Genomic DNA, 23,457 nt, shown 5'->3' on the forward strand with positions numbered 1-23,457 from the left:
CACAATAAACTCCATCCTAAAAAGTAATAGCAACTGACTCTATTTGCCAAGAAGGAAAGGTGGTAGAGGATTACTAAATGTGGAAGACACTGTTGGCACAGCGATATTGAGTCTGAAAAATTATGTTGTGTAGAAACTTTTGGTTGCCAGAGATACCCAAAAAGCAATTGAAACAGTAGGAGAGTACAAAGAGAAAAGGAAGAACAACAGAATAAACAAATGGAAAGAAATGGAAGTGCATGCCTAATTCATGCAAAAAACCAAGAGTGTTGGAAATGAAGATCACTGGCTTTGGTTGACAGATGAGAACTTGAAATGAGAAACAGAAACATTAATTATAGCTGCTCATGAACAAATCCTTAGAGAAAATCTGATAAAAGCAAAGATCAACAAAACTTAACCAGGTAGTAAATTTAAAATCTGTAGGAAAGGAGACAAGAGTAGCAATCACATTTTCAGTGAGTGCATTATACTAGCACAAAAGGAGCATAAGTATAGACATGAGTGTGAAGGCAAAAAGAGTGTATTGGGATATTAGCCAGGTGTGTGGCTTCAAAGCAACAGAGAAGTGTTATGAACACAAATCAGAGGCTGTGGGATTTCACCATGAAGACTGACCATTCTAATGAGACAAGAAAACAAGACATGATTGGAGAGGGCAAAATAAACAAACAGTGTAAGATCATAGATTTTGCAATTCCCTATGATAGCAGAGTTGATACGAAAGTAATTGAAAAAAGTGAGAAATATCAGGATCTAACCAGAGATCTGAGGAGACTGTGGAAGGCCAAGACAATAATTATTCCTGTAGTAATTGGTGCACCTGGCACAATGCCCAAAATGCTACATAAGAGACTGAAAGGAATTGGAATTGAAACCTGCATTGTCTATCTGCAGAGAAGTACCATCCTACATTCTGCAAGAATCCTGAAGAAGATTCTTGAGATTTGAAGAGACTTGTTGTTGCTAAACCTCAAGATAAAATACCTGCTAAATTAGAATGCCCTAGCGAAACAATAATAATAATTTGCCCTAATGGCTTCTAATGTTAACTGATTGAAAGTGTATATTTGTACCCCAGTGTTACTTTGATAGCTTGTGCTGCTCTCTCAAATAATAACAACAACAACAAAACAAAAGCAACCACATTTTGGAAATAAAAAAAATGAAAAAAATAAAACAAACTTAAAACAAAGAAAAGAATGAAAGAAAACTCAGCCACCTCTAATGTTTTTCTCTCAAAAAATGTAAAAATGGATTTAACACATTTGAAAAATGTCTAAATATTTATAGAGAACAAAATTTGGATTAATTCCATAATTATAAGAAACAAATAAATAGACTGTGCTGTTGCTGCATGTAAGAATTCTGACAGCAAAACTGATTGTACTAGAAACTAATCCAATATCTGAGAAATACAAGAATATCAAATACCATACAACATAAAGTCTTACTTCATTAAAACTATCTCCATCTCTTGAGGATGTGTCATAATTAACCAAAAAGCAATTAAGACCAGATCCACTGGAGAAGGACAAAGAATGTCAAGTATCAAGAATTTCTCCATAATTGATTGCCATTAATGAAAAGGATAGGCTTATTCTCTGGAGGTATGAAGATAGCTTGAGAATCTTATAATAATTCTGCTTGTCATTGTGTTACTTAGCCCGCTGGTAACACTCTCAGATGACTAGAGAAAAAGAGGGAGATAGAAAAAGGGAAAGAGAAGAGTCCATGATATGAGAGAGAGGGAATGTAATTGTAATGTTTCCATGTGATTAGTTGAAGGGAAAGAGAAGAGAAAGAAAAAAGAGAGAGAAAAAGAGGATAAGGCGAAGAGTGAGACAGAAAGAGGGAAGAAGAAAAAGAGGGAGAGACAAGCGTCCATGATATGATGTAGAGGAAACATAATATTCATTATATGGTTAAAAAAGTTACTTGAAAGTAGAGGAGGAGAGTTAAAAATATAATTTTAGCAGAGGGGTGATGATCTGATGGTGAGGTTAAAGAAAGGCACAGAGAGAGAGAGGGAGAGAGAGAGAGAGAGGAGGGAGAGGGAAAGAGGGGAGAGAGAGATGATGATGGTGGTGGTGGTAGTGAATAGTAGTGAATAATTGAAAATATGTTTTTATATCACTTATCACTTAACGCATGTGCATAAGTGCAATTCCATGAAATATTTGCGTTTATTTATGTGGCAGATATATGCAATTTAACTAAAGGTTGTATCATATGTATAGGATATTTTTTTTGCTTATGGGAAAAATGGAAAAATAAGAGTGAATATTTATTTTATGAATGCTGTGTATTAAGTCTATAAAATTGTGTAGAAAGTATATAGAGTGTATATATAAAGTGCATTAAGTAATCATTGTATTTCAAATTCATCTTTTCAATGAATAGCAGATGAGTGACTATCTTTCCGTAAAGACACAACACAGGCTACACTTTCAGGTTTTTTTTTATAAAGTTTTCAGAAATAAACCAATAGGTCTACCATTAATTCTGTGAAATACTCACGGGTCATGCTAGTTGGCATAAATTAAACAAAAACAAGCTAAGACAAATAACTCATAGTGGCCAGAGGCATGTTTATAAACAACATAGACAAATATATGAAATACCATACAACATGAATTCCTGATTTATTAAAATTATCTCTACCTCTAAAGGATGAATTATGCTTGCCAAATGACAACTGAAACCAGCCCCATATAAAAATTTTTGAGATTATCTCCATTTCTCAAATAGAACTGTTCTTAATTGCCATTTGATAATCATGATACTTCCTCCTAAAGGAGTTGCATGGTATTTGATATACCTGTATTTATCTATGCTGCTTATATACATGCCACTGGGTACATTGCACAACTTTGATTCCAGGACCAGGCTGTGTGTGTTGTCATCTTGAGCAAGACACATTTTTTCAGATTGCTCCAGTTCACTCAGCTGTAGAAATGAGTTGCGACATCACTGGTACCAAGCTGTACTAGCTTTTGGTTTCCCTTGGATAACATTGGTGGCACAGAGAGGGGAGGCTGGTGTGCATGGGTAACTACTGGTCTTCCATAAACAACCTTGCCTGGGCTTGTGCCTCAGAGGATAACTTACTAGGTCATTCAAAACTGAAGGGGGTCTGTTCCATTTATTTATCCATGTTGCTTATATACATGCCACTGGGCACATCGAGTTAATTCTCTTGGCTCATTTTTGTTTAATTTATGCAAATTTTTAACCACATACGCCCGTGCCTGTATGATGAAATTTAAGGAGAAATTGGTTGCTATTTCTAGAAAGCTAAGTGGTTACACAGAGACTTCCTCATTAAGCTCTATAATAATGAATGTGGATTGTACTGGAGTTGGATTTAGTTTCCTGTACCACCACCACCACAACCACCACCACTGCTTGTTGCTGACAACAACCCTGTTGGCATGAAGGTCAAATGAACTTTTGCTCTCTTACACTTTACATTGGGCTATATTAATTCCAGCAGCTACTCTTTGGGCTTATAATGAATGAAACCAATACTTTGATAATGTGAACCAGACATGAAATAAGTTGTCGAATCATTTTAGTTGGGAATTAAAGCTTGTGTGCCATTTATTTCTTTAAACACTTATCAACAGGTCAATAAATTGGTCCACGACTGATACATTCATGGACCAATTATATTACCATCATCATCAACATCAGCTAACGTCCGTTTTCCATGCTGGCATGGATAGTATGGTTTGAAAGGATTCAGAGAGCTGTACAGCTGCATCAAGCTCCAGTGTCAGCTTTGGCATGATTTCTATGGATGGGTGTCCTTCCTAATGCCAACCACCTCTACAGTACATACTGGGTATTTTTCCTGCCTTATAGATGGTATGTGTATCTGTACACACACACACACATACATATATACACACACACATACATATATACACATACATGTATGTATCAACACTATGATATAAGGTTGTATCATGGTGTTAACTTAAATTGACTTCATTTAAAGATGATCACTTTAACCCTTTTGTTACCGAACTTCTGTTGAAATATACTGTTTCTGCTTCAATTAATTTTGAAAACAATGAAAAGTTTTGTAAAATAATTTTGTCATTATTAAGCCGGTATCTGGGAAATAAATTAACATGAAAGCTTGGTGGAAGGTTTTAATATATGATCACTTTAACCCTTTTGTTACCATATTTCTTTTGAAATACACTGCTTTTATTTTAGTTAATTTTGCTGTTTAGAACAAAACTTAATGTGAAATTTTAAAGCAAAGGTTAAAATCAGATCATTTTAAGACAGGAAGTTAGTATCATAGAACCAGATGTAGTTTTGGACAGATTGGAATAGAAAGGGTTAAAATAAAAATGGACTAGACTGGAATACAATAGCTTTGTTATTCTTTTTTGATTCACAGAAGGTGGTTAGCAGTACAGTCTATTAGTTAGGCCTCATGTATCAATCAATCAATAATTGCAGATATTTTGGCATCTATATGTATTTTCTTTGAATAAGGTGAAAGATGAAATGATTTTAAAGTGTAGTAATGTTCTATGAGGTTGCAGAAGTATATGAATAACTGTCAGCAACCTTAACCTCTGCTTTTTGTATGTCTAAACCACCTTCAGAATTTAGTAATTTTGCTTGCAAAATAGTGCGTGCGTGTAGTATGGAACATGCTATCATTAAGGTAGTCTAAAGGTGATATTTGTATTTAATTTTTCTTTTTTTTTTATATTTATGATGATTAGTGCACTCAGAGACAATTGCACAGATTAGCATAATCTATGAAGGGATTATTATATTAGTTATGTAGTGAGTGAGTTAGTAGCAGAGCCATAAATAGTGGGTCAGTAAGCTTGTAAGGTAGTGGTCAGAGGGCTGGGAGAATAATAAGTATTTTTGAAGGGAATAAGTGAAATAATATTGTATATTAAATAGTTTAGTCTCTCAATACCTGACATAAAATAACCATCCTGCCCCTGTCAAATATTCCCTTCTACTTAGTTGGGGCTTTTTCCTTTTTCCTGTTAGGAAGGGCATCCTGCCATAGAAACCTTATATCAAAGCTGACATTGGAGCTTAATGTGGCTCTGTGGCTTGTCAGATCTTGTCAAACAATTCAACTCATGCCAGCATAGAAAAACGAACATTAAATGACAATGATGATGTCGTAGCTAGTACAATAGTCTGTTGTGGGATTACAGTTAAGGGATTAGTGATAGTTTAATCAATTAAAGTGTATTAATAGAATAGTAGCAGATTAATGAGGTAGAGATTTAAGAAAGTGTAGTAGGTATATATGATAGCTGTTGCTTGATATCTTCAGAGAAACTTAGAGAGTGAACGGAAACTGGTGAGAGTGAAATGAAGAGAATATTGATGATGAAATGGAGGTGAACAATTTAGTTGAAGGAAAAGATGAACAGTGAACATGAAATAAACTGAAAGGAAGAATAAATTGGTAGGAAATATATAAAACCAAAGGTGAAAACTGATTAATTGGGATAAAAATATTGATTAATGAGAAAATGGAATAAGAAGATTGATACTAAAATTGAGTTTATCTATAGCTACAAGAATGATGGACACCTCAACCAAGAATGGCAAATGGTAGCAGTGGGGGTGGTAGGAATTATAAGGGTCCCAGTAATAGTTGTTGGAGCTGAAGATTACTGCAGAAAGTTAAATACATTTCTAGTCAGTTTTAGCTTTGAATCATTTTTTCTTCCATTAATCTGCATTTTTGGTAATAGGAATTTCTGAGTTTGTATTTGTATTGCAAATGACTTGATCAAAGTCCATCTTGTGATAGTTGTAAATGAGTGTCACCATCATACAAGCAGTGTCATTTATTTTCAAACTTCCATGAAAGTATGTCTGGTCATTGGAAAATATAACTGTGCTTGGAAACAGGAAAGGCATCCAGCCGGAGAAAATCTACTTCAGTGAGTTTCATTTAACCCATACAAGCATGCAAAAGTGGATATTAAATCAAAGACGATGATGATCATTTGTATAAGTAAATAAATACGTATTTATTTATACAAATAAACATATATTTACTTACATAAAGGATCTTGCCCCCCAACCATATGCTTCTGGGCTCAGTCCTACTGTGTGGCACCTTGAGCAAGTGTCTTCCACTATAGCCTTGAACTGACCAAAGCCTTGTGAGTGGATTTGGTAGACAGAAACTGACAGAAGCCCTGTTGTGTGTGTGTGTTTGTCCCCCACCACTACTTGACAACCAGTATTGGTGTGTACAGCCCTGTAACTTAGCAGTTGAGAAAAAGTGATCAATATAATAAATAGCAGGCTTTACAAAAAATAAGCACCAGGGCCAATTCATTCAATTAAAATTTTCCAAGGCAGTGCCCCAGCATGGCCATACTTTACTGACTGAAACAAGTAAAAGATAAAAATCTCTTGAACCCAGTGCACATGCACTGTATTTTAGGTACAGAGTATATGCATAGAATTTTGAACTCATATGTTGCACATGTATCAAAATAGAAGCCCTTTGGCATGCACAGGAACTTCAAAATACATACATACATACACACACACACACACATATATATATATATATATATATAATATATATATATATATGCAAAAGTTTGAAGTCAATAAGTATATGTGGATGAGGGGACAAAATTTTTGTTGCATATCTGCAACTAAGTTCCTAACATTCTTCCACTGAACTGCAGCGGAACTGTGTCTGTGATGAGGCTGAAGTTGTGCAACGAAAATTTTCATACATCATTACCATCATCATCGTTTTAACATCCACTTTTGCCATGCTTGCATAAGTCAGATGGAATTTGTGAAAGCAGATTTTCTTATGATGACAGGATGCCCTTCCTATAGCTAACCTTTACCTGTTTCCAAGTAAGGTTAAATATCCCCGTGACCAAACATGTTTACATAGAAGATTGGAAACAAAGAGCACTGCTTTTATAACAGTAACGTTTACAAGTAACATATAATGTCAAGGATACAGTAACACACACACACACATACCTGATGGGCTTCTTTAGTTTCTGTCCACAACAAATCCATTCACAAGGCTTTTGTCAGCCTGAGGTTATAGTAGAAGACACTTACCCAAGGAGCCCCCCACCCCCACCCCCCAGTGGGACTGAACCTGAAACCATGTTTGGGAAGCAAACCTCTTACCACCCAGCCATGCCCATGCCACTACATGAAATGAATTTGAAATTAAAGTGAATTTAAACAGTTTTATCTATTTATTTATTAGAATGGCTTACTGCTGCCATTATCATTAATGTCTGTTTTCCATACAGGCATGGATCGGACAGTTTGACAGGGTCCAATGACTTACATAGTGGTGTCATCCCTCAATGTCAGCTTTAGTATAGTCTCTACAACTGGATGCCCTTTCTAATGCCAAACACTTTACAATGTGTACAGGAAACATTTCTATAACCAGCACTAGTGGGGTTGCCAAGTAACTTACAAGACAAAATAATGAAAGGAAATGGCGAAAGCAATCTTGATTGAGTGGGAGTGGGTTTCCATGATGTCATTAGAAAAATTTTAAAAAAAAGAGAAAATCATTGAGATAGTCAGCAGTGAACAACAATTTGTGGTAGGAAATAAACTAAAGTATGGTAAACACTATTGTTATTTAGTGTTCACTTTTTTCAATAATAACTTGTAGGAAAGTTATGTGAACACAAGCAAGCAAGTGAAAATATGGAAGAGAGCCAGTAGTTTATAAAATAGCCATCTCTAGACACTGAATCATCATAGTTCAAGAAAAGTAAATAAATAAAACAAACAAGCAAATAAACAAATAAAATAAAACACTAAAGAAAAAGGAAAGAAAAAAGGAAGTGTGAACAAGCATTTTTGACATGTTACACCTGTAAAACTACTTTAGTTGGACTAAATCCATTTGAGTAGGCAAAGAATTTTGTTCTCCTCTATCTTAACTTGCCTTTGAAAATATCTTCATTGTTGTCTGGGATGAGAAGATTGATAATACAATCAGAGTTTATCTATGACTTCAAGAATGATGGACACTTCAACCAAGAATGGCAATTGGTGGCAGAGGAGGTGGTAGGGATTATAAGAGTCCCAGTAATAGTTGGTGGAGCTGAAGATTACTACAGAAAGTCAAATACATTGCAAGTCAGTTTTAGTTTTGTAACATATTTTTTCTTCCATTAATCTGTTTTTTTTTTAGTTTTTAGTTTTTCTTTAGCTCTTTAAATGGTAATTTCAAAATACCAAGGTGCTTGTATTTTTTATTATACTTCTTTTTTTTACAGTAATACTGTATATTGCCAGTGGAGTTAACGATTGAAACTAATGAGTAAAAGATTAAGAAAAGATAGAGTGGGATATATATATATATATATATATATATATATATATATATATATATATATATATATAATTACATAAAAATTCTTCACCTAGTTCTTTGGCAATTTTTTGAATGGCTATATATATATCATCAGCATTTAACATACATATTATGTGCTGGCATAAGTTGGATGTTTTGATAGGATCTGATTGGCCCAAGGACTGCATTGTGCTTCAGTGTCTGCTTTGGCATGATTTCTATGGTTAGATGCCACTTAACCACATGTACTAGGTGCTTTTATTGTGCCACCAGCACCAGTGAGGTTGCCATGTAGCTTGCAAGATTCTGGACCCTGAATGAGAGATGGGGGAACTTGATGGTAACAGAAAAAGAAGTAAAGAGGAGTAAAAGTATGAGAGAAAGGGTAAGAGCAGAACAGGTTTTTAGCTGTAGAGGAACAATATAACTGTGCAGGATGGATGAATGATTAAGAAGTTAATTTTGAAACAAGGTCTCACGGTTCAATCTCACACCATGGCATTTTTATGTATTTCGCATTCCCCTGTTAAAAATGATTTTAGGTCTCTCAAAGTTTCTAATGTAAACAACAAAGAATTCTTATTGGTGGGAACAAAAACAACTAAAGTAGGAGAAATTTGAAGGATTGCTTTAGTAGAATAGCAGAATATCTGCCATGTTTACAGAAGAGGGTAACCTTTGACTTTTCTATCCAAGGATTTTTTTAAATCCGAATTTATGTCTTTATCTACTTCAAATTCCACCATTAAAATTTATATATATATATATATATATATACACACACACATGCACGTATGTATGATGTATGCAGTTTCTTAATGCCAGTATTAAAATTTACTTGATCTTATATGATGTTAAGGACTCAAATTTGATCAGTGCTGATGTTATACATACCTCTCCACACAAAAATTGATGATTGCTAGGGCTTTTAGAGATAGATAGATAGATAGATAGATAAAGAGAGAGAGAGAGAGAGAGAGAGAGAGAGAGAGAGAGAGAGAGTGTGTGTTTGTGTTTTACAGAGAAAGAGAGATATTAATTGTTTGGGAGATTAAAAGATTTGTTGTGAAAGAGAAAATGCAGTAAAATTCAGATTCAATAAACAGAAATTCTATAATCAAATATATTTAAACTGAATTATCCAATTATACAGTCAAGATCAAGAAGTAAGCGAGTGGATCCAGAAGTCACAGCCTAGTTACAGATGAAATAAGACTAGCAGTTCATAGGGTTTATGCAGAATTTTGCACATATGCAGGAATGTGTATGCGCACACGCACACACACACATGTACACAGACTTACTCTGCAGATGTTCTTTTAAGTGCAGAATGCATTTAGATTGTATTATAAATACTTATGCTTAAATAGTACAAATTTCATTAATAGATGTGTGTGTGTGTGTGTGTGTTTTGTACTTATAAGAACTCTGCAGATGTTCCAAGTATAGAATGCATTTTAGATTGCATTATACATGCGTACGCTGAAATTGTGCAAATTTCAAATATATATATAAGGGCTGGACAAAATAATGGAAATATCTAGCATCATAGCATCATAATTTTGAAATATCTATACAACTGTCAAAAGCTTGTTTATTTTTATGTTTTTATTTATTTATTATTAGTGTTACTTAATATGTTTTACTAAAATTGCTGTTTCTTTTCAGATTTCATCAGAAAAAGGTAATTAAAATTCATTAAGATGACAGATCTATTGGACTTTCAAAGAAGTCAAATTGTTGGTGCTTGTATGGCAGGTGCTAGCATAACAAAAACAGCCGAAATGTTTGGTGTATCATGAAGTACTGTCTTGAAAGTAATGACAGCCTTTGAGAAAGAGGGAAAAACCTCCTCATTGAAACAAAACTCCAGAAGAAAACCAAAATTTTCAGATAGGGACCATTGGACTCTTACATGAATTGTTAGAAAGGATCACAAAAGTACAGCTCCTAAGATTACTGCAGAGCTTAATGAACACCTTGAGAATCTAGTTTCCACAAAAGCTGTTTGCTAGGAGCTGCAAAAAGCTGGATTTCACAGGAGGGCTGCAATCAGAAAACCACTACTTTCAAAAACAAATGTTGCAAAGTGTTTAAGGTGGAGTAAAAACCTACAGAATTGGTCCCTAGAGCAGTGGAAGAATGTTATTTTCTTGGATTCCGACCACCGGCTGAGTATACGTGTGGAGACAGCCAAAAGAAGCATTTCACCCAGACTGTCTTCTTCCAACTTTTAAACATGGAGGAGGATCTGTGATGATCTGGGAGGTTATATCTTGGAAATTCACCAGCCTAATGGTTTCCCTTCATGGCAGAATTAATAGTCAAGACTATTTGAACATTTTATCTGATCAAATTCATCCTATGAACTATGAAGTGCATAGAGATGGTTCATTTACTGCTGTTTTTTTTTAATCAACAACCCCCATGGTAAATGGGGATGGCTATAGTGTGGTCTTTTATATACCAAACCACAAATATAGACTGAGCAAGAATTTATCTCCAAAAGCAACAAGTTTTCCAAAGACTTATTTACATCAATAAAAAAAAAGAAAAAGAAATAAATGACCCAAGGAAGTAAATCTAAAATTTTCCAAGATATTTGCTAAGTAAACAGATATAAAGTGATTTAAATGAAATAATTTGAATATTTGATCGATTGAAATAACATAATATTGATTAAAGATTTCTTTCCATTTCTTTTTGTCATTCTTTTATGTTTTTATATATTCATTATTTTTGTTAAATATTATTTATTTATATATTTTTTATTTTGTTACATATTTTGTTATATATTCTTTTATATTTTTGCTTGTTTGTGTCACTCTTACTGAAGATTATTTCTTAACATACAAAAAAAAAACACACCCACAAAAAAAATTACCTTGTACAAAACAAAATAAACCAAAATAAGTAAACATTGACACCAGTCAGCAACAAGATCTGAACAGTTTTAATGAACCACATGGTGATGTCAACAGAAATCTAAAGAAATTGCATTGATGAACTTAAAGCAGCAAAAACTGGAATAGGAATATAGACAGCAGGCATGGCTGTGTGGTTAAGAGGTTTGCTTTGCAATCATGTGGTTTAGGGTCCAGTCCCACTGTGCAGTGCCTTAGGTAAGTGTCTTCTGCTATAAATTCTGTCTGATAAATGTGTTGTGAGTGAACTTGCCAGATGGAAACTGTGTAGAAGCTTGTGTGTATGTATAAATATATATATGTGTGTGTATCTCTGCATCTGTGTATGTCACCTCTACCACTACTTGACACCTGGCCTTGGTTTGTTTATGTCTCAGTAACATAGTGGTTTGGTAAAGGAGACTGATATAATAATTGCAAGCCTTAAAAATAACTACTGGAAGCAATTTGTGCAAATTAAAACCTTTCAAGGTAAAACAGTCAAGTTGTATATTGGTGTGTGTGTGTATGTGAATGATGAAGTAATGACTAATGCTTTGAGCATGGAGTGAAGAGACCTTTAAAGAAAAGCCTGTGGAATGTTAAACATTCAGATCCCTAAACATTTATTCTGTAGGTTCACTTCAATTAAAAGGAACTGGGAAAAACTTGAGGTGAGGACAAAGACTTATTATTTAATGTATATGTGAGAGAGAGAGAGAGAGAGAGAGAGAGAGAGGAAAGCCTGGCAGCTAAGTAAAGTAAACATCAATGATGATACTATACTCTATGAAAAAGTCAAAAATGTATTAGATTTTACTAGAAACTGAAATCTGCACAATGCTAGCCTTTGTAAAATAACAATGGTTCATTATGATTATGTAAGATCATGAAGAAAGAAGAGCTTACACTGTACTTGATGGCATATAAGATGTACTTTCTCAATATATCAACCTGGGTCTTGTATGCGAAGTTGGTCCTATTACTACATGCTTTAACCCTTTGGCATTTAAACTGACCAAATTCAGCCCAAATATTCTACCTGTTTGATGTTCAAAAAGGTCAGATCCTGCCTTTCACATCTACCCTACAATGCCATACTAAAAACAATCACATCATCGACATCTTGAGGCTACAAGATAACGCATGATTAATTCAAAACAACTCGAGTATGTAACAATTACATTTGACAGAGTAATTTGAATGCTAAAGGGTTAATGTGCTAAACACATATTTTTCCTGAACATGTGGTGCTGAAATTGGAGTGGGTCTAATATGCCCATGTGTCCCTCAAAATCAGCATGCTGCACTGGTTCTGTTCTTAAGCAAAACCCTTAATTTTACATTGCTTCAGCACACCCAACTCTAAATAAGTTTCCTGCTACAAATCTGTATCCTGTTCAGAAGGGCATGATGAAATCTCCATAATCTATATGCCATGGAAACTGGGTTAAACTGAGTTCTAGAGTTCACAACAGATCTAAGTCCTAAGTTAATCAATAAATTAATGGATCAATGTCCAATGAACATAATGGTCAGGAATCTTCAGACTCTTATTTACTGATTAATATTATAAAAGTAGTGCAAGGGACTTAAGTGACTGCATAAGTAATATGTAATAATAGGGATTACAATTTAAGGTGGGTGTTTTTGTTGAGTATGATATAAGCATGTAACAAAAATGAAAGGAGAGATAGATCAACTTACTGAGGCAAGCAACACAGATTTCCTTGGAGAGCTAGGAGCTCTCTCTCTCTCTCTCTCTCTCTGTTAGGTTGAATTTGCCACTTTAATCATCATTCTAGAATCTTTAGCTAAGAAAACTTGTATACTTCTTTTGAAGCTTGAACCTTCCATCACAATTAGTCAGCAATGCTGATTGGTTCAACCATATTCATGTGGACATACTTGGGTACTTGAAACAGCTTCAGACATAATTTTTTCTGGCATGCAAATTGAATTTTTCAGACCAGAAGTTACAGCTAAAAAAAGGCAGGTCGACTTATACATCAAGACAAATTTGGAAGACCAAAAATTCCATGTGAAATGCAGCAGAATTTGGAAAGATAGTGATGATGCTTGAATGTTCACACAACTACATGTTTACACTATATACAATGTCATCTTGTATGCCAGAAAATACAGTAATATAATATATAACGTAGCAGTGACAAGCTGATATTTTAAGGTGGGAGAGCCTAGGAAAATAGAATTTATATAAAGCTGTGGAAATTACATGGAAAGGAATGTATTAATAAGCAGGGAAATATGATGTAAAGACCATGGAAAGAAAACATTTACACTGTTATTATGATATCCGTGAAAGAAAGTGGGAAATGTTCAAATGTAAATATTTAAAATTTCTAGCTGTTCTGATGTAAAGGAATTGATATGATAGTGTTTCTAGAACAGGGCAATAACAACAACAATGACAAAGAAAATGACTAATAGTGAAGAAGAAACAACATCAATGAAGAGCAATGTCGAAGAAAATGGCAATGATGAAACAGATAAAAAAACATCGTAATCATTCATCATTATCATTTTAATGTCCACTTTTCCATGCTTATATGGGCTGGACGGAATTTATTGAGGTAGATTTTTTCTTACATCTAGATGTCTTTTCTGTCACCAACCCTACCCCCATTTCCAAGTAAGGTAATGTTTCCCCTTGACCAGACATGTTGTCAATGAAGATTAGAAATGAAGGATACTACTTATATGACAGTGACACTTGTTTACAACTACCACATGATGTCAAGTCAAAAACGCAAATACACACACATACATACATGTATGTATACACGACAAGCTTCCACATAGTTCCCATGTGCCAAATCTACTGTTAAGGCTTTGTTTGACTTACAGTAGAGGACACCTGTTCAAAGTACTATACAGTAGGACTGAATCTGAAACCATGTGGCTGGGAAGTAAACTTCTTAATAATGCAGCCACACCTGTGTCCATACAATTAAATGCAGCGTGTGTGAGTGTGTATATGCATGTGTAAGGGAAAGAGATAGATCAATCTACAGACCTCGAAACACTGGATACAGTATTTTTACCCCATGTAAACATCAGTATCAATATGTTTCTACAATGAATTAATCATAAAGTAATTAACAATTGATGACCTATAATCAATCATATTTTGCCCCAGTAACTCCTCACATCTAATGTTTAACTTGGTGCCAATCCATTTACAGTTTTCATTGCTTATTGGTTGTACACCCAGAGTTGAAACATCTCAATGTGTGAGCTGATGCTGGTTGCTATAAATATATACTCTTTGTCATTAAACTTTAGTGTGGTATTAGGGTTGTTATAGAGTATTTGATGAATAACAATGTTTTGTGAGCTCTGTGTTACATTCATAATGACCACATTAATATTGGCATTAGTTCTTATATATTTTTATTTACCTAAAACATTGCCTTTCCATATATATATATATATATATATATATATATATATATATATATATAATATATATATATATAATATATATATATATATATTATACACACACACACACACACACACACACCAGTTGAATAAATACAATAGAACAGCATTCCAAAGATATCAAGTGGAATAAGTACAAGTTTTCATTGTATATGTCAACTACTAATGCAAAGGGTTCATAATTATTAAGAACAAATTAATTAGAAGGGATGAGAATGCCTTATCACAAAACTGACTGACATAGCTTTCAGTAGCACCTCAAATTCTGTTTGGGAGTCCAAAATCCCAGATTTTTATAACACACAATGGAATTTCTAGAATGTTTGACCAGGCTATATCACAGGAAGATTCCAGCTCACTGGGTTACACACCAGCTGATCTGATTGGCTGTGCCATTTTCAAGTAGGTGTTAAGCCTTTTATACTGACACATTTACTTTCTCATAACTAGCCTAGCCTTTTTAATGGCAGAACATTAGATTGTGGTTCTGAACTGGAGAACCTGGGTGTGAGGATTCAAAACTCAGCAGCAGCATCCTCACTACAAAACTTTAAAAATGTTAAACATGAATTTATAGCTACGTAATAAGACTATCATTCTTGATGGGGCTTCTGTACCAAGTTTATTATGCCTTTAGCATTTAAACTGGCTATATCTGGCCAAAATACTCTACCTGCTTTATGTTCAAACTGGATAGATGTAGCCTCTCCCACCAAACCCAAAAATATCATTCTAAAAATTAACAGTTACCTCATAAAAATCTCATAGCTACAAGAGAATGCATGGTTAATTCAAAACAATGTGACTAAATAAGCATTACTTTTGACAGAATAATGTGAATACTAAATGGTTTTAAACTAGTTTTCTTTCAAGCTGGTCACTTTGAACACATCATGCATTGTATTCATTGGTCAACTGTGAACAATAGAAATTGTTTATAGAAAATAAGAACATACAGACATACACATACTGTGTAATATGGATGGTACAGATAGGCAAGGCTAATGATGAAAAATTTTCCTCATAGCATACTTGAAGCTAGCATTTTGTTTTAACCGAAATATGTTGTTAACCCTTTTCTTACCATATTTCTGTTGATATACACTGCTTTGGTTTCAATCAATTTTTAAAATAATGAGGAATTTAGTGAAATAACTTTATCATTATTAAGCTGGAGTATGGAACAAATTTGCATAAACTTTTGATGGAAGATTTTAATTTAGGTCACTTTAAAACAGGAAGTTTGTATTGTAGAACTAGGAGCCAGTCTCAGGTGGGTTGGAAACGAAAGGGTTAGACATTAAAGAATCTCAGATGTGAAGAAGAGATGAAGGAAGTTGATTTCTGAGAGAGAGAGAGAGGCAGGGAGAGGAATATTTTTAATTACAGATGTAATTTGCTTAAGTTAATTACAAAGTCGGACAGGTTCTTTACTTGATTATTGTCATACTATAAAGCTACTCCCATAAACACAGACACACACGATCATGTGTGCATGTGCATGCCATATAAAGTTATAGAACTGAGATGTGGCATTTACTGTAAGATGTTGTCCTGAAAGTAAGATGTGAAGAGACAATTTCCCCAAAAAAGATGATATAATTCACTTACTTTTTTATATTGAGTATCAGATGAGTCAGAATCTCCAAATATGTAATCCGTTGCCATGAGGGGAAGTGAAAGAGAGATTGATAGATAGATAGATATAGAGATAGAGTGAGGGAGAGAAAGAGGAAGTGATGAAACAAAATGTTTATGTTGTGTGTGTTTGTTTATATGTGTGTGTGTGTATGTGTTTATATATATGTGTGTGTGTGTGTGTGTGTGTTTATTCTGTTAATATATGAGTATATGAACACTGTGGTGGATAATCAGTGAAGTTTCCTGCAAAATAAAAGAAAAGAAGAGGAATCATTAATACAGAGAAAGATAGAAAAGCAAAAAAAAAAAAAAAAGAGTTATAAATTATTTCATGAATGAAATAAATGTTCAACAAGAAGGAATAAGAAAATCTGGGCAGAAGGGTAAAATGTTTTTTTAAGGTAAATTGAGAAGAAGTTAGGGGTCAGGGATTAAAGTAATATAAACACACTGCATACAATAAGAATGAGACACACATAGCTGAGTGGTTAAGAAGTTCATTTCCATAACTTGGTTTCAAGTTCAGTTCCACTACATGACACCTTGGGCAAGTGTTGTCCACTATCGTCCTCTTGAAAGAATTTGGCAGATGGAAATTGTATGAAACCTGTTGTAATAGTCTGTCTGTCTGTCTGTTTATCTATCTATCTATCTATCTATCTATCTATCTATCTATCTATCTATCTATCTATCTATCTATCTATCTATCTATCTATATATACACACATCATCATCATCATCATCATCGTTTAACGTCCGTTCTCCATGCTAGCATGGGTTGGATGGTTCGACCGGGGATCTGGGAAGCCAGAAGGCTGCACCAGGCTCCAGTCTTATCTGGCAATGTTTCTACAGCTGGATGCCCTTCCTAACGCCAACGACTCCGTGAGTGTAGTGAGTGCTTTTTACGTGCCACCTGCACAGGTGCCAGGCGAGGCTGGCAACGGCCACGGTCGGATTGGTGTATTTTATATAGTCAACAGATGAGATCCAGAGATCCTCATTATAAAAAAAACACTTAGAAATGCTCAAATGATTTGAACTTAGACTTCAATGTCTTTATGAGGGACTGATACCATAGGGTAAAAAATGGTTATAAGAGGAAAGTTTGATTTATTAATATATAAATATCAATATATATTGTCAGCTTTCTTTCTGTTTGCATATATACACACACATACATATTTGTTGTATATAAAACCCAAGCTGTTGCATTTAATATGTTTATCGGCATAATTGCCTCATGTGTGTGCATGTGTGTATGTGCCTGCACCAAAGAAAATGTGGGTGAAACAAATTGAGGAAGACCTGAAGTCATAGCACCTTGACTTCAAAGCATGTTAAGGCCAGCACCCTGGATCAGAAAGCATGGAAAACATCATCACCAGAGCCCATCATCCAGTGGCACCCATAACAGTATATGGGTTGAGAGGACAGCCTCCTCACTCTGGTCACCAGCTAGAGATTATTTATTTATTTGTTTTTTTACATATCTTAGTTTTTAGATCCTTAAAGTGCAGTCAGCACAACAGGCAATGAGCCTTCTCCAAACATCTTGATTGCTTGCTTTCCTCTTAGCTTCACTCAGACTGATTCAATTGCTATCATGTCATCCTAGTACATACTACACCACATCTTGCTTTGGTCTTCCATTTGATCTTTTGTCTTCCTTCCAGCATCATCCACCCCATCATGATGGTGGCATGTCTCACCTGCAGTAATTGAAGCACATGACCAGTAAACAGTATCCACTGCTTAGTCATCATGCCATTTAAACTTTCCATGCCAGCTCTTATCATTTTTCTTACTTTCTCAATCTGTCAAGATAGAGAGATGTCCAGGATTGAATGCAAGCCATTTTGACAAAACATGGCCAGCAATTGAGAGACCTTCGCTGTTTTCTCTACAGTTCCACAGGCATGGATGGCTGTTGGTATAACAATAGATGAGTATTGCAGCAGCTTTATCTTCTTCCTGATGGTTTTCCAGCTCATATTGGATGAAAGCATTAGAATACTGACATTGCTTTACCTATCCTAGAATGTTTGAGAGAGAGTGAGAGAGAGTGAGAGAGAGAGAGAGAGAGAGGGGGAGGGAGTGCGTGTGTGTGCTTGTGGGTCAGTGATATTTAAAAAAAGTTTTATTCCAAGTTGTTTCTTCTCTCTTGCTCATTCTTTTAATCTTTTTGTCTATTTGCACACACAGATCAAATCTGCTGACAGGCAGAGTAAATTCTAATATAACAGGACTCACCCCAACCCTCCCCAATGTTTTATAGCAGTTTAATATCTGAAAAAAATATTCATCCATTGTCGGTTGGCTGTTGGCAGTAAAGAAAAACCATGAAGCCATTTAATATGGGATATGACATTATGGATATAAGAAATATTTGTAGTTATTTCATTTTCTTTCACTTCCTTTTTTTTTCTAAACTGCAATCCTTGCTGTTATTGTTGTTTTTATTATTGTTGTTATTATTATTATACAGGATTTTGTAATGAAGAACATGCAAAGATCTAAAGAAAAGGTGTAAATGAATAAATTTTGAGAGAAAATATTTTTAAATATGTATAATAAAAATAATATAGATGCATACTGAAAAATTAAGACAACAAACAAACAGACAAAAAAAAAGCTCCAAAATTATACATGAAAAATTGAAAAGAAAAAAACCTAACTAGGAATTTATAAATAAATGAAATAAAAAAAAAAATTCTGAAATCCATACAAGCTTGGTATTGGTGGAAAAAATAAATTTCTGTGTAAATAAAAAGAAAAAAAGCTATATTAATAGTGTCTTCCATGTGTGTGTGTGTGTGTGTGTGTGTGTGTGTGTGTGTGAGTGTTTCAACATCTTTTTTCTATAATTTGCAAGAAGCCTTTTCAAGAAGATTTACTTAAAGTAATGATGATTTTGAATTAAAGTGTGTGTGTGTGTGACAGAGAGAGGGAGAGAGAGAGAAGAATGAGATAAAAGAGGCTAGAGAGGGAGCAGGAAAGAGAAAGTGAAAGAGAGGCTAGGGGAGAAGATAAAGACAGAGAGAAAAGGAGAAAGAGGTGAAAGGGAGCAGGTAGAGAAGAGAGAGAAAGAGAGGAAGAGGAAGAGAAATTGATGGAGCGAGAAGAGAAAAAGAGGGGAAGAGAAATTGATGGAAAGAGAAGAGAGAGAGGGGAAGTGAAAGAGACAGTGAATGGGAGAAAGGCAGTGAAAGACGAAAAAGAAGAGAATAAGAGAGAGAAAGAAGGAATGACAGAGGGAGTGAAGGAGAGAGAAAGAGAGAGAGAGAAAGAGAAAGAGAGACAGAGGGAAAGAGAAATAATTGTTACAAAAAGACAGACTTCATTCACCTTCGCCCACAATCTTTCATCCATTTTGCCATGTCCTACTGTTCCCTTACGTAATTTACTCAGACTTTTCTTTGAAATATTAAAAAAAATAAATAAATAAAGGGTTCTATTTATTTTGTAATAAAGAGGCTCTTGGAATAGTGGTGGATGTTGGGGGAAGGTTGGATGGATGTGTTTTTGATCCAGCTATCCAGTTAACCAGATTGTATTTTGGGTCTTGGGAGTTTGGATCCACAATGAAAATGACAGACACTAAAATCAGTGCAGCAGAACAGTGTGTGTATGTGTGTATACACAAACACACACACACATATATATATATATATACACACACACATACATACACAATGCTGAATGTACAGATAAAAAGATGTTTCCATTTGTTGGGGGTATATACATACATATATATATATATATATATATCAATCCAAAGTGTTACAATGCAGAACAGTGTGTGTGTATACACACACATATACACACGTTTTATTTTTATATATATATATATATATATATATATATATACAATGCTAAATGTACACAGATAAAAAGATGTTTCCATTTGTTTGGGGTATATACATACATATATATATCAATCCAAAGTGTCTCAATGTATATATAATGATGTAATGTGTGCATTAGAGAGAGGGGGGGAGAGAGAGAGAGAGAAGGAAGATGAAAAGAAAGAAAAGTGAAAAAATTGCAAGACTTTATAAAGTATTTAACTAAACAACCATTCCCTGTTCACAAAATGATAAAGGAAAATATAAGCATGCATGTATGTATGTGCATATATGTATATGTTTGTGTAGGTATGTGTGTTTGTATGTATGTTTGTGTATGTATATGCATAAAAATTCTAACATGATTGAGCACCGGTAAGCTTTAGATTGAAATAAGAAAAAAAAAAAATGAAAAGGAAAGAAATAGATTAAGGTGTGAAACATAACAGTCTTTATTTTATATCTCTACCAACCACACTTTCACCCACCAGTCTAAGATATTCACCAGAAGAAATCAGACAGGAAGTTCAGTATGAGGAGGAAAAAGAAATAAAAATGGCTGAGATTGAGAAAAGGAGAACAAGGAAAAGAGGTATTAAGATATGAGTTGAGAAAGGGCAAAGGGCCAGATATATGTGTGGGGTTATGGAAAAATTTGATGAAAATGAAATGGAGAAATCCCTTAGACAATAGGTGAGATTACTAACACTTGCAATATGATTAGGTGTTTCCATTGACAATAATAGCTTTAAGTGATAAAAATCAATCTTCTCATTCATTAATGACTGCTTGTCATATTAATCAATCAGTCAATACACAAGTGTTCAATCAGGCGGCAAGCTGGCAAAATCGTTTGCATGCCAGGCAAAATGCTTAGCTGCATTTCATCTTTTACATTCTGAGTTCAAATTCTGCCAAAGGGGATTTTATCTTTCATCCTCTTGGGGTCAATAAAATAAGTACCAGTTGAGTACTGGGGTTGATGTAATTGACTTAGTTCTTCCCCAGAATTGCTGGCCTTGTGCCAAAATTTGAAACCAATATTTAAGTGTTCAATCATCATCATCATCATCATCTCTTAACATCTACATTTCCATGCTTGCATGGCACAGATGGAATTTGCTGAAGCAGATTTTCTAGAACCAGATGCCCTCCCTGTTGCCAACCCTCACCTGTTTTCAAGTAAAGTAATATTTCCCCATGAGTTTCACAGAGGACTGGAAACAAGCAACACCACTTGTATGATGGTGATACTTGTTTACAACCATCTTATGATGTCCATACATGGGTATACACACACTATATATATTTATACACATATAAATACATATATATATCATCATCATCATCGTTTAACATCTGCTTTCCATGCTAGCATAAGTTGGACGATTTGACTGAGGACTGGCAAACCAGATGGCTGCACCAGGCTCCAATCCGATCTGGCAGAGTTTCTACAGCTACACACACACACACACTATATACATTACATGGAAAAATGCAAGCATGAAAAGTCATATTCTTATAGGTGTAATAACTTGTCCTGGAAAAGTAAAGGACAAGTTATTACACCTGTAAAAGTATAGGACAAGCTATAACTTCCAGTAAAGTAAAGAATAAGAAACTTTTTACTTAAAATATTGCAGCAAAGAATGCCAGTTCTTCTAATTTATCACTCTTTACATTTCTCATCTTTTAAATTTATTGTACAAAACTGTTCAGCTAATTTGTAAGTTTGTCTAATTAGTCACTTTTTTTTAACTTAAATTAGTGTTATTTGTTAACTATAATAAAATAAGTTTTAATATTCAAATTTTAATTATAGCTGCAATATTTTAAGTAAAAAGTTTCTTATTCTTTACTTTACTAGAAGTAATAGCTTGTCCTATATTTTTACAGATGTAATAACTTGTCCTGTAATTTTCCAGGTTTATAATCTTAAGAATATGACTTTTCATGCTTGCATTTTTCCATATAATCCATGATTTTTCCAGGCATCGCTGTCATAAGATAATTAATAATGTGTCAATTAATAATTAATGATTTTACCTTATAAAATACTGAAAGATGATATTTCAATTTTTCCAAGATGATAAGATTTCAATTTTTTCATGTTTAATTTAAATATATGTTGTGATTAAATTATTTTAATATTACCCATCCACACCAAATTAATGGCAGAGATTTTTACCATGTTGTTGGTTGCACCATGGCTCACCAAAAGTTACAAACAACAAGACCCAAAAGCCATCAGTTACCAGGCTCACCTTAAGTAACCTAATTTTGCAATATTAGGAGGTCACAGGAATTCATTCAGGGAAAAAAAAAAGTTTCCAATGATTCCAGGATGGGCTCACCCCCAATTTTTTCTGAACGTAAATATGGGATTTGCAGCATATTAGGAAGTCAGGGTACTTGATTCCACACAAAAAATCAATTTTTTTTCTTAGTGTAAATCGTGTGGGTGTTAATATAGAAATTGCCCATAATGTTATTGTTATTTAACCTCAAATCAACCCTGATACTACAAACATATCATCAAAGACATTCCAGCCTTCAGCAAACCATCTTTTTAGGGATAATCTAGGACATTACATACAATGGGCATGTGATTTAGGTAGGGGATACTTTGGCTGCTATTTTTAGCATGTCAAACGATCAGGTAGAGGTTCTTTCATTGCTTCGATTGCGTGATGAGATTTGTTTTTACACATATATGTAATATGTATGTATATATATATATATATATCATTGGCAGAAGTTAGAGAATAAGTCAAAAGCTGAGAGTTTCATGTATTGGCACTTATCAAACATGAATTTGTCCATTGTCACTCTGTAACTTCTGACGAAATAACTTCTAAAATACAAAATTTTGTCAAAAACATTAAGAGTAAACCCTGTTCTATGTGACACATTCTACCAGTATCGGAAGTTTGAAAGTGTTTAGTTGAAAAAAATTGATTAAATAATCTGTAAGTCTAGCTGAATCTGTATATCTAGCTAAATATTAATTTATATATAGTTTCTTGATAATTATTAGTTACGATATGTATATCTATTTAATTTATTATTTTTATAATGTGATTGAACGTATTACATATAATTTACTTTGTGAAATAGTTTTGTAAGACAATATATTATTTAATAGTTAGGAGGTTTATTTGTTATGTAGTATTACATTTAAGTAAATAAGTTTAATATTAATTGATATTTTGGTCAATTCTAT

General features: G+C 34.0%; 1 protein-coding gene across 3 annotated transcripts in view; it reads right to left on the reverse strand.

Moving 5' to 3' along the window:
* LOC115224044 (mucin-5AC) overlaps positions 1 to 23,457 on the reverse strand; it is a 426,655-nt gene that overhangs the window by 132,697 nt on the left and 270,501 nt on the right. For all 3 annotated transcript variants that reach the window (XM_036499918.1, XM_036499910.1, XM_029794846.2), the window contains one exon: positions 16,357 to 16,629. The gene's annotated coding sequence lies outside the window, so the exon portion shown is untranslated. The remainder of the gene's footprint in view (positions 1 to 16,356; positions 16,630 to 23,457) is intronic.

This window comes from Octopus sinensis, linkage group LG2, assembly GCF_006345805.1.
Source record: "Octopus sinensis linkage group LG2, ASM634580v1, whole genome shotgun sequence".
NCBI classification, from domain to species: domain Eukaryota; kingdom Metazoa; phylum Mollusca; class Cephalopoda; order Octopoda; family Octopodidae; genus Octopus; species Octopus sinensis.